We start from the raw sequence: 7,159 nt of genomic DNA, 5'->3' as shown, positions 1-7,159 counted from the left end.
TACAAAGGCGATGGAGCGGAGCGTGGGAGCGCGGTTACTTACTTGGTTTCTCGGTGATTTTGCAGCCGAACAGATAGCACGTCGCTCGCGTCTCGCTAAGAAGCACTCATCAAATTGCGAAATCTACGCAGTTCCTGCAGTTGACTCAGCGTGTGAAATATCAGCGGAGCGGACCGTAAGCGGCACTCACCTAGCTAAAACTGTCTAATAACGGAAACGACATCGTTGCCTGCGCACAGAGTTACCATTTTGCGGAAGACTCTGCGACGCTTAATGTCATGAGCTTTCAAAAAACCTTCGAGGCGAAAATAAAGTGCAGCAGGTTTGGAAATACACGTATGAACGTTGCGTAATTTACGACTGCCGTAAGGTAGACAGCTGGGTTAATTGGTTCGGTTGCGTACTTGAAATCGGCCAAAAAAGATAACACAACACAACTGCAGCGGCTTCTTTTCCTTTTTTTTGCTTGCGAATTCTATGACATAGGAGTACGAGGTCAAGTGGCGCTATATAAGAGACACTTGTTAAAAGCGAGAATCAATTAACCGGAGTTAAACGTGCCGGCGTAATGATAGCAGCTAATTTACATTATAGCTAACACCTTCATATGTAACGCACAAAAAATATTTAAGGAGCCATTATGCAATTTGCACGCTTCTGATCATGACAACTGGTCAAACTCCATTGTAAGGACCAAAAGTTATGATGAATAATGTAAAAGACGTGTCCAACTGTAAACACGGAACAATCAAATATTTGTATTCCGACTCACCTGCAAAAAGTTGCGTATGTAACTAACCAGTGCAAATGCTACGTCTTAGTTGCAGTATACATTGAATGTCAGGTAAAACGCTTTGTCCTGGAGAAATAATACGCGTATAAATGGTTCTAGTCGGTATGAGCCACTCATAAAGCAAAGCCAGCCAACCCATCAACCAACAAGAAAAACCTCCACTCTAGCACGCATGGTCTGGGAGTGCGGGCCGAGATGCCACAAATTCAGCAAGGAGGAGTGTGACTCGCTTCTGCGTAACCCCGCTTTAGACAAGCAAATCCTGGCTGTCCGGCGTGCCCGCGACCGGGCCTGTGGGCTAGACCTGCCAGTCTCGACGTGGGACAAGCCGGGTGCGCGACGAGTTCGCATCCTCGCCGGACCTCCAATAAAGTTATTTCACTCACTCACTCAAACATCTGGTTGGCCACCCTAAGATGCGAAAAGGGAAATGAGAATGTAAAAAAATAATTAGAGACGGGGAGGCAAAGTTGCGGTGAACTTGAGCACACTCGCACACAGCGACACGCAGTCAAAGGCGTCCACATAGGCCAGTCGCCCTCAAGAAGCGCCAAAGGGCCTCCACATATGCCTTGTGGGCCTGCGAGCGATGGGGACGGTGTTCGAGTAGCGCAGGGCCTGCGTGGACAGCGGCCGATCGTCAAGCCGTCGGAATGTGTTCTACGCGTACATCGAGTGTCTGTCGGTGTTATAGAAATCTAGAGCAGTGGCACAATTATTATCGATGTTCCCTCATTCGCAGGTGCAGACATCGCCGGCAACACTGTCAGTCATTCCGAGTAGTGAAGGCAACTCCTAACTTGCATAGCCAGACAAGCGAATCTTCACGTACGTCGATACGTTCAGGTCAAAGTCGGAGTTGCAGCGAAGGGTGTAGTCTCGTACGCTTTGTATAATATTTCGGGCGTTCCAGTCAGCCAAGAAGACAGCGCGTGCCAAATTACGAAGCTGCCTTGTAGTGTCTGTCCTGGAGAGTGTAATGGGAATGTTGTGGTCTTTTTTGTTCTGGCGAGCGAGCAACATTGTCTGCGTGATCATTTCCACTTATCGCGCAATGTCCAGGTATAACCCCTGGAAAGAAATTCCGTGGCCCATAGGCGTCGATTACAGAGGACGAGGGGGGCGCTCGGTGGCTCAAGGAGCCCTCTCCGCAGTTTTACGTAGGAGGGCAAAGCTCCCCCCCCCCCCCCCCCCCACACTCGGCAATGTCATTACACCGGTTGTCGCAGCATTCTTTCTTAGAGATTTAGACTTGCGAAGCGCATAGCCGCGCTTAAGCGACCTGACCAGCCATTTGGGCTCGCGCAACGACGTCGCGGGCATATGTAGTGGGAGCGCAAGGAACGGAACGTGTGCAGAGTAGCAACGCCGGGTGGCGACTACAAAGAATGGCGAATAGCCGGCGGTGTCATGACGGGACGAATTGTGCGCAAATTGAACGTAGGCAGGTATCCCAATCGCGGTGGTCAAAACAAGCATACATGAACAGCATATCCGTCAGTGTTCTGTTGAAACGCTCGGTAAGGCCATTTGTGGATGGTACTCAATCGCCAGTTGATTCGTTGTACAGCAACAGCGAAGAATGTCTTCGGCAACATTAGATAGGATCGAGCGGCCACAATCCGCAAACCCCAGAAAGAAGAAGAAGAAGCAGCTGGCGCGGAGCACTGTGATGAAGGATGACGTCGTTAAGTAGAAAGTCGGCGGTGTCTGTAGCGCAGCTACTCGGAATGAAGCGCGTGATGGCAAATGTGGTCGCGTAGTCGGTCCCGACAGCAATCCACTTATTGCCGGAGACGGATATAGTAAAAGGCCCCAGCAGATCAAGGCCAACCCAATAGAGTGGCTCTGGTGGGATATCTTCCCGTTGAATCTGGCCAGCAGGTGCAATAGAAGGGCGTTTTCGGCGCCGACAGCGATCGCGGGCAGCGAAGTAGCGTCGCATGGAACGGGCCGATTTATTCTAGAGCCGCACACCGAACCACACCGCCCGCCGGGCGCACGAGGGGGTCATGCGAAAAGTAGCCCATTTCGCACACTGGTGGACAAATTTCGGTGTACACTGGGTCAGCACATGCCGGGTAAACCGAAATTTATGCGCCAGTGTACGACATATGCAGTTTTTCGCACGACCGCACATGTGTGGTAGGCGGGTGGTGAGGCGTGCGGCTCGATCGAGCGTAAATCGGCCTTAAAGGCCAGAACCACCGCCGCACGCGGCCGTAGGTGCTGGAGACGCCGAGGTGCCTAGCTGTCGGTGCCTGGGAACAACTGACAAAGAATTCGGGGCCATCTGGCTGAAGGTTACCGTGGTACAGAATGTCACCGTGAAGCACAAAGCGGTGGAGAGAAGGGTCGGAATGGCCAGAGGGGAGACGCTTGTTGATGAATCGCACATAATCATCATGTTTCTGTTCAGTACCAATATTAACCAAGTCGGAGACAGACAATACACAAGCGTCGGCATCATGGTCAGGCGAGTCAGCGCTGTCCACCGGGTGGCGCGAGTGGCAGCCTGCGTCCTTGTGCAATCGGCCAAACTTGAATATTACAACAAGCGAATACTCTTCGTTTGTTGCCCAACCACCAAGGCGGCCACGCGGGTCCTTGAGAGAAGATAGCCAGCAAAGGGTGTGGTGGTCGGTAATGACTGAGATTGGACGGCCATACAAATAAAGGTGGAATTTCGTGACCACCCGTACCATGGCTAGGCACTCGCGTTCTGTGATAGAAAAGTTTATTTCCAAAGTAGAAAGAAGTCGGCTGGCGTGTGCATTGACTCGTTTCTGGCCATGTTCATGCTGAGTGAGGACAGCGCCTACGCTATGTCCACTGGCATCGGCGCGAACTTCAGTGGGCGCAGATGGGTCGAAGTAGGCCAGTACTCGTATAGCGTGGAGAGTGCGGCGGCTTCTGAGTGGCCCCATGAGAAAGGCACGTCCTTCTTTAGAAGATCCGTAAGGGACGAGGGACGTTTGCAAATTTTCGTGCAATACACCGAAAGTAGGAAAATAATCCAACGATACACCGAACATCTGTAGCAGAACCCAGCACTCCGAAGTTCTTGACAGCACAAAACTTCTCAGGGTCAGCCCGAATGTTGGTGGCACTTACTAGATGGCCAGGTACTGTTATTTGTCGTCTGCCGAAATACACTTGGCGGAGTTGAGATGAAAGCCATTTCGACGAAAGACGGCTAAAATAGTTAATATGCAGGTAAGGTGACTCTCGAACGTTGGCGAAAGCAAACTGACGTCGTCGACGTAACAAAGGCAGCGTGACCATTTATAGCCTCTATGTAAAGAGTCCGTCATCCGTTCGAATGTGGCTGGAGAATTAGTCCCGAAGGCATAACATTGTATGTATAGAGAACGTCAGATGTAATAAACGCTGTCTCTTTTGCGGTCCATGTTGGCAACAGAAATCTGCCAGTACCCAGAGCCACGATCTTCAGGGGAGAAGTATCTGGCTCCGTGAAGGCAGCCGAGGGCGTATCAATGCGTGCAAGAGGATATACGTCCTTGCGTGTTATCTTGTATATATATATATATGTGTGTGTGTGTGTGTGTGTTGAAGTGCTACCCCGGACACCAGTTCGCACTCCTGGCTTATGCGAAAAGTTTCAGTTTTGGTTCATAGGCCCATACAAAGTCTTAGAGCAGACTTCTCCCGTTAATTATCTCGTCCAACCTATTGTGGTTCCAACTGACCGCCGCTGTCGCGCTGCCGAGATTGTCCACGTCTCTCGCATGAAGCCTTTCACAAGGCGTTCGCCGTCCCTTTAAGTTGCGGCCAGGCTGGCCGCTCGCACGTGGGGGAAATTAGTGTGGGCATTTCTTAGTGACTTCTTTGTTGGCTGCACATATTCATCATCTCATCGGCTTCGTCGTCTTCATCGCTTGTGGGGACTCATCTTGAGACTGATCTGTGCCTCGAATGTGATCGGTCCGCCGCGTCTTCGGGGCGTATTAAAGGTCGTGTAAACGCTACGTCGCGGCAGGCGGAGCCAATATTGTAGATGTAGAAGTGCCAGATGGCTCGTCCTGCGGCATGTTGGCGGACAGCTGGCACGAACGGCGACCTGAGCGAAGCTCCAGGAGGTAGAGCGGGCGAGAAGAGGACGGGGGACCGAGGAGCAACCTCCACCACTTGCGACGTAGCGTTTACACGACCTTTAATACGCCCCGAAGACGCGGCGGACCGATCACATTCGAGGCACAGATCAGTCTCAAGATGAGTCTCCACAAGCGATGAAGACGACGAAGCCGATGAAATGATGAACATGCGCAGCCAACGAAGAAGTCACTAAGAAATGCCCACAATATGTATATATATATATATATATATATATATATATATATATATATATAGATATATCCCAGGCTTAGTTGTACTAGTAACATATAAAAATGTCGCCGCTTCGCCCGAAAAGCGCAGCATCAATTGCGATAGCAAATTAGTAGAGAGCTATTCGGAGTAGGGATGGTAGTTTTATCGGCTGCATAAACTTGGACACATTCGCTTACTAACTGAATTACCGCGCGTGGTGTCAGCGCGCACAAGCAAACATGAATAGATCTGACTGAATGACCGCAGACAACGACTGTCCAAACGCTGGCAGCAAGCGCAGCCGCCGCAGCGGGCGAAGGTTCGTGCGGTCTATCGCTTTAATGGAAACTGAGCGGTGAATGCACGGCGCATACAAAGGTCAGAGCCGTGTGGAGATCGTTTTTAAGAGACGGTGCGGGCGACCGCCACAGCGGGGCAAAGTACAAACGCAGTTGTTGGCAGAGGAGAAGCTTGCCGCCCCCCTCCCTCCCGCGCTGCCTTCCCGCTTTCTTGCTTTCGCGTTGGAGATGGAGTGGCCAGTTCCCCTTGCGGCCTGTTGCAAGATAAGCATTTGGTGCCGCAGCACAGCGTCGCCCCGCCTCCCTACCTCCCATACCCCCACGGCCTATCGCGCGACGGTCGCGTTTGCTTTCCGCCGTGCGTTCGCTTTCCGTGACAGCGCGCGTCCCTTGCGTGCTTTCACTCGCGCATACGGCGCGCGGCGACGATTTTATCGCCCTTGGACTTAATACGGAACCTCACGGCGACGACGACGACAGAAATCTGGTTGAAGTTTCCATATAATTGCTATCGCAGTAATACCCCAGAAAGTTGATGGGAAAACGGCGCCGCGGTAGCTCAATGGTAAGAGCATCGCACGCGTAATGCGAAGACGTGGGATCGTTCCCCACCTGCGGCAAGTTGTTTTTTTTTTCATCCACTTTAATTTCCAGTAGTTTATGATTTCTTTAATTCACTTAGTAAGTACAAGTTATTTCCCCTATGTTCTCTTTGGTATCGTTGTTTGTTGGCTTCGTAGGATTAATAAAAAATTGGGCCCCTCGGTTCCCTTTCTTCTCGTTCAATATATGTATATATATATATATATATATATATATATATATAGTTCAATGCATAGAAGCCCGTAGGAAAAAATAATGGGACTTAACTGATTTTCCGGCCACGGGACCGGACTATATATATATATATATATATATATATATATATATATTGTAAGGCAGATGACATACGTCGGCGCTGAGTCAGCAGCATCGGCAGCATCAAGCGCGCAGCCGAAGCTCGAGCGAGAGGACTGAGCTCGGTGCATCTTACGACCGGCTGTCGCTACGAACCTTAATAAATCTCCTTTATAAGTGGTGGAGCCGTGCGGGGTAACGTTCCACTCTACCATCCTGGAACTTCGTTCGCGGACGCTACCCTCTGCCATGCCGGACGCCGACCAGCAGACTCTTCCATCGCCACCCGTCCCTTGCGCTGGCACCGTTCGCCAGCGGGAACCTCCCATCTTCAGCGGAACCGACGACAACGACGTTGAAGAGTGGCTGTCATCTTATGAACGGGTGAGCGTTCACAACAAATGGAATGACTGGGACAAGCTGGCTTACGTATTCTTCTATCCTGCGGGCGTCGCCAGTCTCTGGTTCAGGAATCATGAGAGGGATATCCGAACGTGGTCGGCGTTCAAGACGTCGATTACTGAAGTATTTGACCGACCCGTGGTCAGGATACTCCGAGCCGAGCAGCGTTTGCGTACACGCGCACAGGACACGGGTGAGACGTTCACCAGCTATATAGAAGACGTCCTCGATTTGTGCAGGCGCGTGAACGCTGCCATGACGGAAGCGGAAAGGATTAAGCACGTCATGAAGGGAATCGATGATGAAGCGTTCCAGATGCTTCTGGCCAAGGACCCGCGCACTGTTGGCGACGTTATCAGCTTGTGCCAGAGCTATGATGAATTGCGTAAGCAGCGAGCTCTGACAAGGCGACATCCCACACTTAATGCGGCGTCACTCT

At 51.2% G+C, this 7,159-nt stretch overlaps 1 non-coding gene across 1 annotated transcript; it reads left to right on the top strand.

The window, feature by feature from the left end:
• The first annotated feature begins 5,969 nt into the window (after positions 1-5,969).
• On the top strand, positions 5,970-6,041 carry Trnat-cgu (transfer RNA threonine (anticodon CGU)). The gene has a single exon. It is a non-coding gene; the product is annotated as a tRNA-Thr (tRNA).
• The last annotated feature ends 1,118 nt before the right edge of the window (positions 6,042-7,159 follow it).

This window comes from Dermacentor silvarum, chromosome 9 (genome assembly GCF_013339745.2).
Source record: "Dermacentor silvarum isolate Dsil-2018 chromosome 9, BIME_Dsil_1.4, whole genome shotgun sequence".
Lineage (NCBI taxonomy): Eukaryota > Metazoa > Arthropoda > Arachnida > Ixodida > Ixodidae > Dermacentor > Dermacentor silvarum.
The sequence above is the reverse complement of the archived record's forward strand: the minus strand, read 5'-3'. Positions and strand labels throughout refer to the sequence as shown.